This window comes from Ochlerotatus camptorhynchus, unplaced genomic scaffold (assembly GCF_037179485.1).
Source record: "Ochlerotatus camptorhynchus isolate MF236.1 unplaced genomic scaffold, CSIRO-AGI_Acam_v1.1 ptg000130l, whole genome shotgun sequence".
NCBI classification, from domain to species: domain Eukaryota; kingdom Metazoa; phylum Arthropoda; class Insecta; order Diptera; family Culicidae; genus Ochlerotatus; species Ochlerotatus camptorhynchus.
Window position 1 is genome coordinate 1,597,182 of NW_027040620.1, and position 20,184 is coordinate 1,617,365.

At 42.3% G+C, this 20,184-nt stretch overlaps 1 protein-coding gene across 3 annotated transcripts in view; it reads left to right on the forward strand.

The window, feature by feature from the left end:
- The window catches only part of AdamTS-A (ADAM metallopeptidase with thrombospondin type 1 motif A), a 629,564-nt gene that overhangs the window by 206,606 nt on the left and 402,774 nt on the right, over positions 1-20,184 (forward strand). The gene's annotated exons all lie outside the window — the stretch shown is intronic.

Genomic DNA, 20,184 nt, shown 5'->3' on the forward strand with positions numbered 1-20,184 from the left:
CATCCTACTAATCACAATCCGCACTTCAACTTTCTTTTCCAATCGGATATGAACCCAAAATAGAGTGATTTTACTATGGATGTCTTTCAAGTTTATTTACCTTTCTATAAGTACCATTGGACTTGATGAAAAGTCAAAAAGGCATAGTGGTGCCAAGGGTATCAAAACACGCGCTTTTTTATTTACGCTGAAATGGGTAACAAAACTTCTTCTTATGGTAAAAGAAAATTAAAGATTAATCCACTTAAAAGTGAGATTCATAATTTATTTTTTTAATGTGATGAGATACAAAAAAAAATGTGTTGGGCAAAGCTGTAGAAAACATTACTGTGAACAACTTGGCTGAAGACTATAACTTTCTAGTTCCTATAACTGCTGAGATATAAAGGTTTTTTTTTGTGGAGATATTGTTAAAATCAATTTTGTACCTGTAAATTTTCCTACAATATTTCTACATGCTTGGCATGTTCTACAAAGTTGTTAAAATATCAAATTACAAATCTTTTCAGAAAACTGTAAATTGCTATCATTAATATTTGAAAAGTTATTTACATTTTTTGGTTGAAAATTACCCAACTTCCAATACCAATAACTTCTAAACGGGCAAAAACGAGCAGGCCATTTTTTGGGCAATTGAAACTACAAGAAAATGCAATGAAATGGTGAAGAAACCAGACCGGCCCCACGTGACTCTTAACCGAAATACTTGCATTGAAACTAAGAGTTGAACAAGGTAGAAATTTTTTACAGGTTGAGCACTGAAAAGTGCTGTTTAAATTGGTTGTAGCTTTAGGTAGTAGTCACACTTCCTTCAGCAAAAAGCAAATAGATCCGCACGGCAAGAGAGCACGATGCGGACTCTTGATGCTATCACCTGCTCTTGTCTTTCTGCTTAAAGGGTGATACGGTCAAAATTTGGTCAAGGGAAAACGCGTGTAAATCGGTGAAATCGTTTATTTAAAAAATCAAATTAAATTTCTTTTTCAAGTTCAATTAGTATAAAATTCAGGAAAAATATTCAGTTAGGCTTCCGCTTTTCCAAATCCGAATTGCCGGGCCTTACGCTTGACCCCTGCCATCAGATTTTGTACAGCCACCTTGTCCACCTTCTTCGCCGCAGAAAGCCAGTTTGCCTTGAACTGCTGCTCGCCCTTAGCAGTTTTTTTGGTCTTCTTTAGGTTCCGCTTGACAATAGCCCAGTATTTCTCAATTGGGCGGAGCTCTGGCGTGTTGGGAGGGTTCTTGTCCTTGGGAACCACCTGCACGTTGTTGGCGGCGTACCACTCCATGGCCTTTTTACCGTAATGGCAAGATGCCAAATCCGGCCAAAACAGTACGGAACAACCGTGTTTCTTCAGGAAAGGCAGCAGACGTTTATTCAAACACTCTTTCACGTAAATTTCTTGGTTGACAGTCCCGGAAGCTATGAAAATGCTGCTTTTCAAGCCACAGGTACAGATGGCTTGCCAAACCAGATATTTCTTTGCGAACTTTGACAGTTTCATGTGCTTGAAAACATCTGCTACCTTTCCCCTTCCTTTTGCCGTATAAAACTCCTGTCCCGGAAGCTGCTTGTAGTCGGCTTTGACGTAGGTTTCGTCGTCCATTACCACGCAGTCAAACTTCGTCAGCATCGTCGTGTACAGCCTCCGGGATCGCACTTTGGCCGTCGTATTTTGTTTATCATCGCGATTTGGAGTCACTACCTTCTTGTAAGTCGATAGTCTGGCTCGTTTTTTGGCTCGATGCACGGTTGTAGACGATACACCCAGCTTATTTGCGGCATCTCGGAGAGAGAGGTTAGGGTTTCGCTTGAAACTACCGGCAACTCTCTTTGTCGTCTCAGCGGCTTCCGGTTTTCGATTTCCCCCCGATCCAGACTTCCTGGCTGTCGACAAACGTTCCCCAAACACTTTAATTACATTTGTAACGGTTGATTTGGCAACTTTTAGCGATTTTGCCAACTTTGCGTGCGAGTAGCTCGGATTTTCGCGATGCGCGAGCAAAATTTTGATACGCTGCTCTTCTTGCTTGGACGGCATTTTGATAACTAAAGAGTGAATTCCAAAATCAAAATAGGAGCAACATTCTACACACACACACCTTCAAAATGAGGGGTGTTCAGGTTTTTTAAATGCAAAATTGAAAGAAATACGTCAAGTTGATATTGACCAAATTTTGACCGTATCACCCTTTATGACGTGATTTTCCGTCCCTTTCTACCATGAATACGTCAGGCGGGCCGTATTTAAATAAGGCCCGTGATGTTGCCTACTGTCAAACGTATAGAATTGATATGGGGTTGCCAGCCTCCTGGTTCTAACGCATTGAAACGCCATTACACACTGGGCCAGAAATGCAATCTAGCGGAGCAAAATTAATAACTTTGATACGAAGCATTTCCGCGACTAGGTGTCTTGGGTCAAGTTTCTCATCATAATAAGGACCATCTATTGACATAAACAAATAGTTCAAAACTCTTCCGCGAAGATGGCGTCACAATCTAACTTTTTTCTCTGACGTTTTAGAGACTTGATGTTTTGAGCAAAGTTGTTTGCCTTGACAAAATAAACGACTCTTTTCAAGACGTAAAATTTCCACAGCCTACTGGTTTCGAGTTATATGGGGTTAAAGAAAAAAAAAAAATATGGTTTTTTTCTTTCTGTTTCGGGTTTTTGTTTTGCTGACAACCATTTAATGTTATATTTTTCTCTTATGCAAATGCATTAAATAAATAACTTTTGTGAAGAAACATACTGGTTTAAACTTCAAATTTTAAAGATATTGTTGAAAAACTGAAAAATCAACAATTTTTCAAAGTGCGAAAAATCGCAACCTGACATTTTCAGCAAAACTCGACAATAAACAAAATATCAAAATTTTTTTTTTTTTTTTCCTTGGATTTGTTTTTCCGTCGATCTTGTTTTCCGTGCTGAGCACCAATGCTACCGACGCCAGGAAGGCAGCTCCCACACCTGGACCCTACCTATCGACCCATCAACTCATGAACCGGGGACCAACGGCTTTACTTCCCATCCGAAGGAAGGCGTGATTACAGATGTTATGCCTCAGAACATCCCTGCGGCGCCGACTGGGATTGAACCCAGGCCTGCTGGGGTGAGAGGTAATCACGCTTACCACTACACCACCGGCGCCGCTTTAAATATCAAAATTTGAGAAAGGTTTATTTTGGTGTTTTTGAGATTTCATCATTTTAGTGGAACAAAATGAAATTTTGATTGCTTTTCTTTTTGCACACGCCGGTAACCTACACAGACTCCTTCCATCATGAGTAGTTTGCTATAAAGTAGTGACACTCTTCTTTTGCGTAGTTTCTCGTAGATCAGACCAGAGATACGTTTGACACCGCCAAGGCGAGCCAGATGACGGAAAGCGGTTATCACGAAGAACCTTACAATGACACTTGGTGTCAAGACTTTTTCCTCCTTTGCCACGACCAGTCATTGTTGCTTGTTGGGCAAAAGAGTCGACTACCTAACCTGCCACCACATTCCTACTGCTGCTATTGCTGCTTCTGCTGCCTGCTCACCACACCGTCCGAAGTGAAAATGAGTTGAGACTAGTAGTAGTAAAATTTACGTTAAATGCTGGTTTTACATTTCAATTGGTTAGACTTTGGCTCTTCATCTTTGTTCAAGTTAACACTCCGAATACGGTGGGTAAAAAACTTTACGCCGACTACGAAGCCTCCGAAAAACGTGTAACGGCAAGTTTGCAATGGCACAACTTAGCCATTTCTTAATGAATTTCAAAAATTGTGGTACCAGTTCAGCTTCGAACCTGTTCGGATACGGTTGTGTATAAGTTTATTTCTGTTTTGTGCGTGCGTTCGCTGATTTTGCCAGATTAGCGCTGGCACTCTGCCTCCCGGACGGTTATACGTGTGTGATTGGTGGTTTTCTCGCTTTCCGAGAAGTTTTGGAATCGAAAAAGAAAACGTGATGCATCATGTTTGCAGGCATCAGAAGAAGTGTCGCTTTCTGCGTTGTTTGTTTTTTTCTTCGCTTGTGCTCCCGGTACAGAAATTTGTGGCGTCGCGTGTGATAGTTTTTGATTTCAGTTGTTTACGCGTTGTATGATTTTGTGAGCGGTCGCTTCGTGTTCGCGTCATGGAGCAATCGACTACATTCGACCAGAGGATTGATCCCCGTAGGGCGGGTCTATGATCGGAGCTACTACACCAAGCGTGACATAGCTGCTTGCAAGGGATTCAGTTGGACTGATTTGGTGAGATTGTTCCATTTTTCTACTTTTGTCTATTTAAACTTAATTTCTATGAATGCGTATCGTTTGGAATCATTTGATTCGGATGAGACTCTTAACTTTTATTGTTTACATTGTGTTTCAATTGGTATTCTTAAGAACTTCATAAAATAAGGTTTCAATATTTAAATTGAGCAGATCGACTAGCCTGGTGGCTGCCGCTTTTGCTTACTGAGTAGAAGACCGCCGGGTATCCACATTGTAAAGATTCCCTATTTTCAGCTTTTTTACAGTCTGGAGTTGTTGTTTGAACCATTTAGTTTATCAATTTAATTTATCTGTATAACAATTATTCACAAGCATTCTTCCAGGTCAATTCAAGAATAGTTTGATGATGATAAATCTTCCTAATATTCACATTACAGTTATGACCCGATCCTGTCAATCTCTCCGCGCATCAGACTGTTATTTTTCAATAATTCCACATAATTGTAATTTCATACCTTCCTCCTTCAAGATGAATGTTTAAGATACACATACTTTGCTAGCTGACAAAATGGGGTCATTGCTGTATAATTATTCTCTTTTTGCAGCCTTCATTCAGACTGGATCTATTGATTTAAATTATTTGAGTTTTCTTCCAGCTCTTTGATGACGGAACATCACTAGATTTATACTGTAATGATTCACTCTTACAGCTTTCACCCTGGTTTTGTCTGTTGATTTGATTTGTTTGAATTGGTTTTCAGCTCCTTGGTGTTGGCAGTCGCGGGCGATCAATTTTGCTCATGCTCATGCTCTAAGTTTATTTTCAGCATTTCGATGATGGAACGTCTTCAGATTTATATTATAAGGGGGCTTATTACGGATGTCACATCACGGTGAAAAGTTGTCACTTGTCGTCACGGTGAAGTGATTCCCATTTGATTTGTACGGTAATCACGGCTCTTATTCTGAGTATCACTTTCTTATCACCGTGTAGTGACACCCGTAATAAGGCCCAATGATACACCATTTGGTTTTGGCTTCGGGCAAATCCAAGTATAATGCATGATAACACTGATTCATTTAAAACCATGGTCGCATCACTTATCAAGGTGAATCCTGATCCAACGAACCCAACTTACTAACAAAATCTCCTTTTCTGTGTCTTTTGTTGGAAATTTCAGGGTTACATCTTCCTTATTGGGAGCTGAGGAGACATAGAGCTGCATCATATTGTATGTAAAATAATTATTATTTTCATTGCGGAATACCAGTTTTTTTATCCATATAAATGTATTTTCATTATTACGTATTTTAATGTTCTGATATATTTAATTTCTCCATTACATATGTTTACTATATATATATAAATAAATACTGGGTTGGGAGGGAGCATCAGGGTATCATTTGACCTGAAACTGGACGATTGGAGTGGTATGACAACCGGAGTCTAGGAGGGAATAAACACTATCATTTTCTTTATCCTACCGATTCGATTGTGATGGTGTGAATTCTACTCCAACAGTTTCAGTGAGATTGACGCGCCCTTCTTAACAAACCATTCTGTAGGAAGCTTAATAAGTATTGCGAATTGCGTTATTCGATTTGTTGGATCGTATCGTTGGAAGGAGATTCTTAAATTCCCGTGGATTTCGCGTAAGTGTCTCTGCTTACGGGTCCACCCCACCGTTTTTGGCCCTTCATACAGCGATATTGTGAATTCAGATCGGTAGCTCAAATTGATCTTGCTATTAAGTGGAGCTGCATACAAGACAAGATCTTCGAAGGGATGGTGGCTACCTTACATACATACATACATACAATTTCAAAAATTGTGGTACCTTTAGAATTCCTAGGGTTTCTAGATGATTTTGATTGCAAAAAACTGAATAGAGTCGTCTACTTTTTTAAAAAGCGAAAAGAGTTGTTACACGTTTTTTTTTAAAGGTGTGTTTGTAGGGTTTTGCAAGTGGCGCAAGATCTGTAATTTAGATTAATGGGCACAAATGTTCACAATTAGCCAGAATACAGTCATGGTTCCTATATATGGATCCTGGAGACAACGGAACGGTCCTCGAAAAATTCGGAACATCCATAAAAATGGTCAATCCATGATCCTGATCCTAGACCTCTGCGGTTTTTTTTTTGAAAACATTAGGAACTGTGATACAAAAAAATATTTGGGGTCGTGACATAAACATGTCGTCTACTGTACGTGCTCCAAAGTCTGTTGCCGTGCCACCTTTGTTTTCTGCTGCATCACCCTTGAGGTGCTCGTCATAGTAATGCTTCCACCTTTCAATTTTATGGAGTGACCATTTTAAGGATGTTGTTGATCTCCCGGACGACGGTCCCATGGCTATCTAGGTACATGTTTAAGTCACGGTCACAAATTCATTCTTATATCACAGTTCCTAATGTTTTTGGAAAAAAAAAAATGTGGGGATCTAGGATCAGTTTCATTGATTAACCTCTTTTACGGATGTTCTGGACTTACCAGAGGATGGCCCCATGGCTATTTGGGTCCATGTTTATGTCATGTCCCAAAATATTTCTTATATCGCAGTTCCACATGCTTTCGACAAAACCGTACATTTATGGATTTTTCGGATCTTCCGAAGGACGTTCCGATGGCCATCTGGGTCCATGTTTATATCACGATCCCAAAATCATTCTGTCATCACAGTTCCTAACGTTTTCAAGAAAACCACGGAGCTCTAGGATCAGTTTCGTGAATTTTCCACTTTCACGGATGTTCCGGATCTTCCAGAGGACGGTCTAATGGCCATCAAGGTCCATGTTTAGGTCACGACCCCAAATTCATTCTATCATCTCAGTTTTTTTTTTCAAAAACTGCGGGATTTTTTGGATCCTCCGGAGCACGTTCCGATGGCTATCTGGGTCCATGTTTATGTCACAAGCCCAAATTTTTTCTATCATCACAGTTCCTAATGTTTATAAAAAAACACGGAGCTCTAGGATCAGGATCGTGGATTTACTACTTTTACGGATGTTCCGGATTATCTGGAGGACGGTCCCATGGCCATCTGGATCCATGACCCAAATTCATTCTTATATCACAGATCCTAATGTTAAAAAAAAAAAACACGGAGCTCTAGGATCAGTTTCATGGATTGTCGACTTTTACGGATGTTCCGGATTTTCCGGAGGACGGTCCCATGGCCATACAGGTACATGTTGATGTCACGACCCCAAATATTTGTTTATATCACAGTTCCTAATGTTTTCAAAAAAAAAAACCGCGAAGCTCTAGGATCAGGATCATGGATTGACCATTTTTACGGATGTTCCGGATTTTTCGAAGACCGTTCCGTTGTCTCCAGGATCCATATATAGGAACCATGATTGTATTCTGGCTAATTGTGAACACTTGTGCCCATTAATCTAAATTACAGATCTTGCGCCACTTGCAAAACCCTACAAACACACCTTTCAAAAAAACGTGTAACAAGGTTTTTGCAATCAAAATCTTTTAGAAACCCTAGAAATTCTAAAGGTACCACCATTTTTGAAATTCATTAAGAAATGGCTAAGTTGTGCCATTGCAAACTTGCCGTTACACGTTTTTCGGAGGCATCGTATTCGGAGTGTTAATTAATTATTCTAATGTAATGATTGCGTTTACCGTTAATTTACAGGATACCCTTTTAAGGGCTTGTTTTTGTTTGAATTTAAAAATTTGATAACCTACCTACTTGAGCACAGGAACCTACCTAGATACTTGAACTAGGTTGCCAAATCACGAATGATCTGGTGGTTTGATCGCAGACAGGCGACTCTGAACCATTCCAGCGTGGACGTCTTTCGCTCCTCGAGTGTTTGAAGACCGGCCAGGTGGTGAATCTCAGAATTACGAGTTCGCGGTGGACTGTTAAGGATCATTCTGAGGATCTTGTTGTGGATCCTCTGAAGCTTTAGGTAGTGGCACTGAGCACCACTCTCCCAGATTGGCATACCATACTCAATAGCCGGCAGAATGATTCTCTTGTGGGCAGCAAGCTTGTTTTTGAGGGACAGCGTGGACTTCCTGTTTATCAGAGGGTAGAGCGACCTGATCAAGATGTTACACTTGGTGGATATCTTGTCCACATGGGATCGGAATAGCAATTTGCTATCGAGGGTGAGACCAAGGTAGACTACTTCACTCGACCATTCAATGGGAGTGCTATCAAGATGGATTTTGACGTTAGCAGGCGGAACAAGCCGAGGTGAATTCGAGTGTGGAAACAGAGTGGTTTGTATTATAGCTGCATTGATACAAATCTTCCTCCTCTTGAAATAGTCGGACAGAACATCCAGGCAGGATTGTAGTTTACTCGCCAGAGCACGGATCACTCGACCCTTATAGATGATGGAGGTGTCATCTGCGAACATTGATAGGATACCACCACCCGGCAGGGGAGGAACGTCTGACGAGAAAATGTTGAATAGGATAGGCCCAAGAAGGCTACCCTGAGAGACCCCTGCATCAACGTTGAACGTATCAGAGGGGACATTGTTCATGTAAACCTGGAATGATCTGCCCGACATGAAGTTTTTGATGATCTTCACGAGGTAGATCGGAAAGTTGTATCGATGCAGCTTGTACACTAGGCCATCATGCCAGACATTGTCGAACGGCTTCTCGACGTCCAACAATGCCATGGCAGATGTATTGGAAACGAACTTGTTCCGCTTTATGATGTTAGTAGCCCATGCGAGTTGGAGGATGGTAGAGTGGCCTTTCCTAAACCCGAATTGCTCTTTGAGAAAGATGTTATTATCATTTGAAAACACCAGCAGACGACTGAGTATCAACTTTTCGATTAGCCTCGAGATGGAGGACAAGAGGCTGATGGGGCGATAGATGTTGGCACTGGTTGGATCTTTACCAGGTTTGCATATTGGAATCTTTTTGGCTAACTTCTAGCATGCAGGGAAGTAGCCAAGCTCCAAACATTTGTTGAAGATAACGGTAAGATGATTGAAGAAGTCAATACTCAAGTTTTTCAACTCGAGGTTGACTACACCATCCAGACCGGCAGCCCTACTTTTGCTCAATCAAACAGATGAATATATCCTTAATAAGTAAAAAAAATCTCCTTAAAATAGATCGGGTTGCTCCTTAAATGATTGATCAAAACACGTTAAAAATCTTAAAATGCTCAGTAAATATTTAAAGTACGCTCCCTAAAATAGAGAAAACTGTACATTAAGCATTTGAAAATGCTCCTTAGTATGCACCGCTTTGCACCATTTTGAAGTGTAAATGTACCATATATCATCGGAAAAACTGCTGTAGAAAGGTTAATAAGTACCATGAAATCAGCTGAAATGTTGTGTAAAAATGCACAAATGCACACAATGATTTACTGAACATTTCAGCTGATTTCATGGTACTTATTAACCTTTCTACAGCAGCTTTTCCGATGATATATGGTACAATTACACTTCAAAATGGTGCAAAGCGGTGCATACTAAGGAGCATTTTCAAATGCTTAATGTACAGTTTTCTCTATTTTAGGGAGCGTACTTTAAATATTTACTGAGCATTTTAAGATTTTTAACGTATTTTGATTAATCATTTAAGGAGCAACCCGATCTATTTTAAGGAGATTTTTTTTACTTATTAAGGAACATCGTCATTGTTTAATGATTCATTTACCTTTTTACCATCCAGACCCGCGGCCTTCATGTTTTTAGTGCTTCTAACAGTTGCTATCACCTCATCAGCCGATATTCTACTATCATCATGCACTATTACGGGGCCGTCAGCGACTCTAGACATTACCTCCAGTACAGCAGGCTCATGGGGGCTCACCATGGTTTAGCCAAGATTATGTGAAATCACAAAATGCTGGCCAAGAGCATTGGCTTTTTCAACTGGGGTTATGAGTAAGTATGGGTCCGAGTTCTGGTCAACAGAGGAAAGTGGAGGGATTTTGCACAATCTGGAAGAGAGCGAATCTTGTTGGCAAAATCGTTATTTCTGAGTTCCACCATGGCTTGGATAATTTTGGTTAGCCTATTGACATTGGTCTTCAAATGAGGCTGCCCAGAACGCTGGAACTGTCTACGAATTGTATTACGGAGCCAGATAAGATCTTTGCTTGGGCTGTCAAGGTTCAGAGTATGACTCACCTGTCTGGATGCTGGTACGTGTTGCTCCCTGGCACGGGATATCGCATCTTTGATGGTTTGAAGACACCGATCGACTTCTTCGAACGACTCCGGTAGGACGTCGTAGTCGATTGCTGTGTCCACACAGCGCTGGTACTGCTGCCAGTTGACACGATAATAATTTCGCCGGGAAACTTGAAACCTCTTGGCCTAAGGTTAACCTTAGGCCAATAGGTTTCAAGTTTATCTCAATTGAGATATGTTATCGCCAATGTTGCTGATGAAAATGTCGATGGTGGCATGATCCCCGGATCGACTCAACAGGGTGGGAGTGTCCGGACAAAGGATGTTGTAGTGGGTTTCCTGCAGATCGTTGCACAAGACTGTGCCGTTTTGGTTTCGCCGACTATTGCCCCAGGCTTGATGCTTGGCGTTCAGGTCGCCAGCGATGATGAAATTTTGTCGCCGTCGTGTTAGCTTGATGGTGTCTCTTCGGAGGTCTGCGGCTGAGCCGTACCTAACGTTGCTTGGGGCAGTAGACCGCGATGATTGGACCAAGCGATGTGCTCACCTCAACTCCGATGGCTTCGATAGTTTTCAGCTGGAAGCTTGGTAGTAGCTGGCAGCTGATGTTCCGTCTCGCAGCGATGACCACTCCCCCTCCACCGGAGCTGGTGCCGTCAAGCCTTACGAGCCGATAGTCGGGAAGGAAGACGTTCAGCTCGGGCTTCAAGTGATTCTCGGTGATAACGGCTATGTCGATGTGCCGTTCGTTGAGAAAGTGAACAAACTCGATGTTTTTGCTCTTCAAGGAGCAAGCATTCCTATTTACGATCTTGATGGCTTCACGGTCCATATTTAGTGACAAGGGACAGACAGGTGTTGCAGGTGCGCATGATGATGATGACCTCGGCCACGAGCGTCACAAGTTCCTCCGAAGTGAACGGAGAATCGTCGACAGCGTATGATAAACCAGGGGCGGTGAATGAACCTGGAATTGGGTGGGCCGCAGCAGCAGCGAGACGATGCTGAACTGTCCGACTGTTGGGAACCATTTGGATACTCGCAGGATTGGCTTGTTGGTTGTTGAGCGGAAGCGGGGCTAGGTTCAGAACATTTCGACGGGACTGGAGAGCTAGGTACTGGACTTCCGAGAGTACAGGAGGCTTACGGAGGCAACCGGGCTGATTGTTGATTGTAGCCTTCCGATGGATATTCATAAACTCCACTCGCTTGGGACATTCGCGATTGTAGGCTTGGTGGTTTCCACCGCAGTTGACACACGTCGGCTCGATTTCATCATTTTGCTCACAGGACGCAGTTGAGTTAGTTCCAGCACACTTGCCGCAGTCTGTCTTCATGTGGCAGTTTTTGGTGCCATGGTCATATGAGAGGCAGTACAAACACTGCGTTACATCACGATGTTAGGGTTTGTAATGCTCCCAACTGATGATGACCTTAAACAGTCCCGGATTTTGGACCTCAGAGCCGCAAGACTGGTGGATCCCTTCGTAAAATGCACCAGGAACAACTGATCACGGAGGCTGGTGTTGTGGTTGGAACGCCGGTTCATCGGGTACACTGCTTCAGACTTTAGCCCGAGCCGCTCCAGCTCGGATTTCACCGCAGTCGCCTCGAACGACGGTAATCCACGCAAAACCACCTTCAGTGGCTTGCTTGATGGCAGATCATGCGTGAAGAACTCCACGTTGTTGTCCTTCAGGAAACATCCTATTTGTTTGTACTCCTCCAGGATGGAGCACATGATTTTGATACCGATACAGCAAAGTTTGAAGCAAGGCAGCAGCTTGTGTTTTGCCAATTCGGCACCCAGCTTGGCAACATTCTTCACCGGCGTGAAAAGCGGGGGAATCCGCTCTCTTCTTGCAATGGGAACGGCGTCACCATCGCCTTTTTCTTCCGGGAGTACTGCATACTGGTTGGCTTGCAGTACTCGTTTTCCGGCGTCATCCTGCGACGCACTGGGCTTGATTAGCACCTTCTTTGAAGGGCCCGCTGCGGTCGCATTGGCACGTTTACGCACCATTTGTTTCGTGTTTGCAAGATCAAGTTGGCGACACTTCCACGGCGCAACGCGACAGCACAAAACGAAACAAAATCGAATCGAGAACTCGAGCGAAAATACGGGCTGAACAGCTCAACAGTCGAGCAAAGAAGTTGAGGCTAGACAGCAGCGCTCTTTTATACCTTTTCAGGTTAAAGCAGAATGATGTGCAACCAAGTGGTACTCGATTATGACGACTGGGTTTGGGAAGAACGTATATCTTATGAAAACAGTGATCAAATTATCACTTGTTATTTGTACATTGGACAATGCTTGACATTACCACTTTTTCATCAGTTGTTGTTGATGCGTAAATTTCTGATCGATTGGTGATAAAATGATTGAAATTGGTCCAGGGACAGCTGAGTTATTAATGTTCAAAATATTTCATAATTTTGTTACATGTTCCATTTTCAGTTTTCACAAAGTGTACCCCCATATTGAAATCACAGGCGTAGTCCTACGTTAAAATCGCTAAATTGAAAATGAAGTCCTAGATATGATGGTTCAATGCTGACTATATGTATATTGCCAACCCTTGAAGCTGATGCATTATTTTTTTAAACGATTTTTTCCCGTGACCAATTTTTGATGTGTACATTCTTTAAGGGTTAAGAATCTCCAACTAGCAACCATTCAGCCGAACCGCCACGAAAAAGGCAGTGGGTGCCTGTACCGAGACCCCCCAACATTAAACAAATAGCTCATTTCCCGAAACGGGACAACCTACAAGTAAACGAACAAACGCGAAGCAAACGGCAGGCGTCACCAAGAGCAACATCGCCCGATCATAAATCTTTTGCGATCCGAATTCGCTCAAATAGTTCCAATGGATTTTAAATTGCCATCCACCGCTGCCACCACCGCCAACGACATCCATCCGTACGCAGCAAATTGGCCATAAATCATGACCCATAGAGCAGAAAATCCGTTCGTGTTGTTTCTCTAGTTTTCGGCGTGGCGTTTCTTCCGGAGGCGGCGGCCAAGAATCGATCGATCGATGCGTGTAGCGATAAAATAGTTGTCGAGCATTGGCAATTACGTAATGATGGCTTGTAGGATATTCGTCACCTCCCTCTAGTGGAGTGCGTTGTTGTTCAGCGGTGACCATTTGACACTGCTGGTCGTTTTTCACACCGTGCCCGCTAGGTTCGATGGCCTCTGATTGGTCGCTGGAGGAGTCTATTAAATTTCAAGCTGGGAGACAATGATGGTGCAAAGCAACTCGGCATCTGCAGTCAATCTTCCTTCCATTGTCTGGGAAATCTTCGGGCTTGAACGAGAAAGGGTAATAAAGAATGAACAGACTTGAGCAATTAAGAGCATATGGCTATAAATCTTCATCTGGGCGCCATAAATGAGTATGAGCCCACATATGTAAACTAGCGATTAATAATTGGTCGTATAAAGTTCATTCATACACTAAATGGAATAGGGTTTTGATTCTAGCAGGTTCAGCTACAAAGTAAGACTCTTGACGACCAGATGTTCAAGTTGGCCAACGAGGGCCTGACGTCAAACGAAACCGCATCACACATTACCGACGAAAAATTAATAACCCAAATCGCCGGAGGGAGGCTATCGATTGCTTCTGCTACCTACGTGCACGCAACGCAACATTTACCCAGCAAAAGTCAACGATCCATTGATCCTTATCGTGGCCGCGGAGTGACTTTATGAATATTTGTCGTCCCGCAAACCGCAGGAGAGCTTACGCAACATAGACCTCACCACCAACTCGCGAAAAGAGCCTTCGAGCTAGTTGTTTATGACGGTGATTTTCTGGTCCGTCCGAAGCGTGATGAAACCTTCGGATATGTGTCCATTTCTTCCCGGAGGGCACTTCCAACGGCGCGACGCGACGACCACGCGGCAAGCGGCGAGGGTCAGGTCAAAGGGAACCGCTCAGTGCAGACATAATTCGGAATAAACGATCCCATCAACCTACGACGCAAGGCTTAGCGAGCTCGGTCTGTCCGGTGGCAGCGGATTACAGCATAAAAATTTGTTGATGAAGATTTATGAGGTCCGCTGTGGCAGTGGGCCATAAAAGGTCGGTGTTAAACTGCGTGGTGGATGGAAATGAACCCACCCGACGACGATTCGGAAGTGATTACTGATTTTCAGCTAAACCTTTTAGCCACGGTGATTCATCGGTTGCCGATTAGACGGCTCATTAGCCGCCAAACTACCGAATTGGCGTGTGTGTGTGTGTGTATTAGTGCGTGTCGTTAAACGAAGATCTGCAGATAAGGGGCATGTTTTTTGTCGATTGAAATTTGTGGAGTCCGATTTGCATTGACAAAATCTGAAAACAAATGGATTTAGCGTTAAGTTCATGCTCGTTGGTGGGTTTGGTGGATTTACGACAAGCCATTCGTCAAGAATGGCGTTATTGTGAGGAGGGGCTCTTTTAGAGGCCATTGTCTCAAAATCAATCATATGTATGTCATATATTAATCATCATGGGAAACATGTGTGGGGCGACAACTGTCAAAGAGCTTTTGAAAAGAGCAAAACTTCACTGATTAACACATTTTTTTTAGCTCCACGGCTATACGAAACCAATAACGCCTGGTTAAAAGTAAATATGAACGCAGGTTTCAATGCATTATTGAAACGCCAGCGATCAAAACCAGAAACTTTTGACATATTTTTGTGACTATGACATGACCAGACACTCCCGACACTAGCTCAGTAGCATGAAACCCCTGAACTGTGTCACAGGGCCGGCATGTTACTGGGGCTCCGCGGACAAAATAGGAAACACAGGAATATTCACATTTTATAACACATTTATGTGCCCTATTCTGTGGCGTGTGGCTGTGGGTTTTTACATATGTGTGGCGTGTATGCGGGGGTTTTAAAATGTGCACTGTACTCACTGCTGCAGCGGGATCTCCTACGGCGTCGCGACGCTGGCGTTAGTCCACACGGCTGCTCCTGCACTACCGTGTAGCCGGAAACTTGCGGCACGGGCTGCAGACAGTGTTGTTGCAGCTTTGGGAGAATGGCGGATCTGGTGGCGTTCATCAGCCACATACGGCTCAGCAGGCGTTGCTGGCTCGTTTGGCTGGCAGGCGTCTTCCGTCGTTGACAAAATTGGCTGACCGTGGCATGGCCGCCTTGGTCGAGCCGAGACGGGACCCTCCTTGGAAATTAAGGCCACTGGCCTGAGGGAATCGTCCCTGACGGACGATCGAGGATCATTTACTATTAGGCTCGGAAGCCATCTTGACTTCCGAGCCGAGCCGTGTAAAACCGTTTTATTTACGGTACGAGGTGTACAAAATGTACAAAAGCACAAGAGGTCCTGAGAATTATCACAATTCAGTCAGGGAAATTTCCGTCAGTATAATAAAAATCAATTACCTGAACGGAGGTAGGCTTTCCAGCTTAAACCCCACAAGTGGGGGGGGTGTTGTATTATATATACACTACACTTAACACTCAACTGGTCTACACGGACGCCTGGTTACTTCTGCCTAATCTTCCAAATCTAAGATGGCTAGCTATTCATCATCCAATTTGCGCATCCATTGTTATTTTAAAGCCAAGATATACCTCCCTTCAGTAACGTTACGTTGTTGTTTGCAGCGGCACAAACCCTCTCGCTCTTGTGTGTGTCTACTGATTTAGGTTTAACAAAACGTGTATTTTCCAAACAACTGGTTACAATTTTGTTTATTATACTTTGAAGAGTAACTGTTTATTATACTTTGAAGAGTAAAGTTATAGACTTTGCTTCTTGATATACACAAATTAACTCTACATCACTCGAGCAGGAGACAACTAACGAGTACCTAATTATGTTATAGATACCAAAATTTGGAGCGGCGCCGGTGGTGTAGTTAAAAGCGTGATTGCCTCTCACCCCAATGAGCCTGGGTTTAATCCCAGTCGGCGCCATCGGGATTTTCTGAGGCATAAAATCTCTGATCACGCCTTCTTTCGGAAGGGAAGTAAAGCCGTTGGTCCTCGGTCCATGAGCTGATGGGTCGGATAGGTAGGGTCCAGGGTGGTAGCTACCTTTCTGGCGTTGGAAGCATTGGTACTCAGATCGGAAAACATAGGGTAGAGCACTACTTCGTCGTAATCGCCCATTTCCGTTCTATCGATCAGAAAAGATCACTAATAACAATGATTTCACCATGCACAAATCAGAAATAGCTTTGTTCCGATGCGTCAGTTCATTAGCTACAACATAAATCCTATTAGAGCGCATTGTATGAATATTTACGCTCATGTTCTCAAAACAAAAGAAGCGCTCCTAGCGAATCCCCTTTTTCTACGTTTATCCGTAGGACGAAGAAAATCTAAATGCGTTTCAATGCGTTAAGACGGAATTGAAACTCGTAAGACGAATTTAGCATCAAGAAGCAGTGTTAGATTTTAAACAATATCTCAACAATTTGTGACTCTTTATCAAATCCAACGGTACGTATGGAAAGGTGAATAAATTTAGAAGTCATCTTTGATATACATATTCAATTTTTTGTTCAAACCCGTTCAGAAAAGAGAGGTAAAGTACGGGTTGTGCTTAGTAGGACGGGAATTAGATCAAAAACCCTATCGAGAGACCAGAATCTGACGTTGATCAGCCTGACATAAGTGGTAAAATACCCAAAAAAAATACAAAAAAAAATTGCATGCTAAATACTTTGTAAATAACAAAAATTGATATTTGAATACCAAAAGAATACCTGGATGGTATTGTTTTGGTATAGAATTTGCTTAATTTGGTATTGGAATGTGATTGATGGATTTTTTTGGAATTATGCTTTGGTATTTCACCTCTTATATATGTCAGGCTAAAGCTTGAGTCATTTAATATCTGTACGAAGAAAAACGGATCTAAAGTCTGGAACGCGCAAAAATTGATCAACTTCAAGTTGGTGTATTTCTGTTAAATATGCATAAAAAAAACCTGCAAAAAAAATGCTGCATTTGAAAGTTGAGTGTATATACAATGGTTGCTATGATGAGTTTTCACCGTTTGCTCTCTATTTTTAAAATGGAGCAAGAGGAGCAGCGTGTCAAAATTTTGCTCGCGCAGCAAGAGAATCCGACGTTCTCAAATGCCAAGTTGGCAAAATTTCTGGATGTGGCCAAATCGACCGTAACAAACGTTTTAAAAGTGTTCGGGGAGCGTCTGTCGATCGCCAGGAAGCCTGGAAGGGGCGGCCATCGTAATTCGGACGTGGCAGCGACGACGAAGAAGGTGGCGGTGAAATATAAGCGGAATCCTAACCTCTTCATCCGGGACGTCGCTGGCAAGCTCAATGTCTTCCATACTACTGTGCAGCGGGCCAAACAACGAGCCGGGTTGTCGACGTTTAAGAAGGTGAAGGTGGCGAACTGAGATTACAAACAAAACACGTCAGCAAAGCAGCGGTCCCGAAAGCTGTATACAAATCTACTCACACGCAGGTGCTTGAAATCATCATCAACAAGGAATATTCTGCTTTTTGTATCGATTTTATAGAGATCCGGCGTGATCTTCCACATATTTTTGAAATGAAGATTTATAAATCTGCCCCAGCGGTTATGATCTTCCAATTTTTTTAATGTGGTGTTATTTGAGCTGTAAATCCGTTCAAATATGTGAAAAAATAAAATAAAATAAAATAAGACCCCTCCCGATGAAAAATATGCAAGATACGGATAACAATATGCGTTAATTTGAGATGTAAACATTGCAATTTTTAAGTAAACAAATGGTTTGGTTGACGATTCCTCTCATAATCGCCTAGCACACTCCACATTGGTGGTGCATAGAAACAGCCTATGGAACCTTAAAAAATTGACACAATCGTAGAACATCAACTATTCATTAAAAAAATTGAACTCTATTTTTTGCGCAAATTTTTGATTATTTTTTAATAGGAAACTGGTTTTAAGACTAATGAAAGATTTTTCGGGGAACAATTTCTAAAATTTCAATAAAAGGTAAAGTGAAGTGTTTTGATTTTTGTCCAAATACGGTGGGTAAAATACCTTACGACGACTACGAAGCCTGACATCCGTAAAAGTGATCAATCCATGGATCAGGTTCCTAGAGCTCCGTGGTTGTTTTGAAAACATTAGGATCTGTGATCGAGCCCACACAGTTCGAAAAAGTAGTGTAAATTTCTGTCACTATGATGCACATAAATGGAGCGTCACATATCATACAAATTTACATTACAGATCGTGTAAATTTATGAGTCATTTAATGAAATGTTCTAAATATTTTATGCAACCATCCATCTTTGTAAGCAATATTTATTGCAAGTTGCTAGCTTACGTAATGAGGAAGTATAACATGCTTCAATTTTAGCATGCATGGATATTTACATCACCATTAAAATTCATAATTTTTGGTGTGCATTTCATAAATACCCATATTGTATGAGCTTAGATGCATATGCGCTGCCTCCGGAGATGAACCAGCGTCTGGCTGAAAATCTCCTTAATAAAGACAACCAACCAACCAACCAGCATATGCGCTGTCCGGAGGCCTCCATACTGAATTTTGTTCCGCCATTATGGAATCCCAAAATGGCGGTGGATGACGATTTTCCACTTCTACTCATTGAACCCATTTCATAGATACCCATATTGCATGGATTTAGATTTTGTTCCACCATCTTGGATTTCAAAATGGCGGTGAATGTCGATTTTCTACTTCTACTTATTGAACCCATTTCTTAGATACCCATATCGCATTGGTTTAAATGCATATAAGCTATCCGGAGGCCACCATATTGGATTTTGGTCCGCCATTATGGATTCCAAAATGGCGGTGGATGTCGATTTTTCACTTTTACTCATCTAGCGCATTCTATAGATACCCATATTGCATGAGTTTAGATGCATATGCGCTGTCAGGAGGCCGTCATGTTGGATTTTGGTCCGCCATCTTGGATTCCAAAATGGCAGTGGATGTCAAATTTTTACTTTGACTGTAAAATTCATAATTTTTTGGTGTGTAGGACTTTGTTTACCCCCTGACGATAATAGGTTAAGGTATTTCCGAATCCGACATTTCCCCAACATTGGTTTGGTTCCAAGATTCAACAATGACGGAAAAATTTCCTTGCCTAACCGCTGATTTCAAATTTGAGACTGTATACATTTATAAGACAGCATGTTGTTCTCATAAGTTACTCATTACTCTAGATCAACTACCTTTCAGACCCCCCTAAAAACAAATTAATACGTTATGGACTAAACATTCTTCACTTCAAAATTTCAAGTCATTTGGTAAAATCTTGTTTATCATTTAATCTAAAACAATCAAACTTTATTCACGCCAAATTACCTGCGAACATTGTTCCCGCCTCCATCTGACAGGGTGCTTACATGCTTCCTTTACATACCTCATTACACCGTAAAACCGTCACGTCTCGGTGGCCATTCTTTTCTAAACCAGCACTAAAAGCATTGTGAATCATTAATCATGTTTCCGTCGGCAATTTTCTCATCTGGCCTCAGGTTCCATTGTTTTTTCCGGCCGAAAATAGCTCACTCACGCACGTTCGCAGCGTTCAGTGTGTCACACACACCTTGGTAAATATAGGCATAAGGACGGACGTCACATCAGCATCAGTCATCTGCCAGCGCCGCTCCATCCGGCGATGTCCGCGTCCAATTTGTATCATCGAGGAGGAAAAGCGGTTTTCCTCGCTCTTGGCCCGTGATGTTGCTATTGTTTTTTCCGATGCGTGTACGACAGCCACTTGATCTGAAGAGCGCCCCTCGTGTGAGAGTAGTGTAGACGTAGAGAATTTGAATTTATTTTCAAGCCG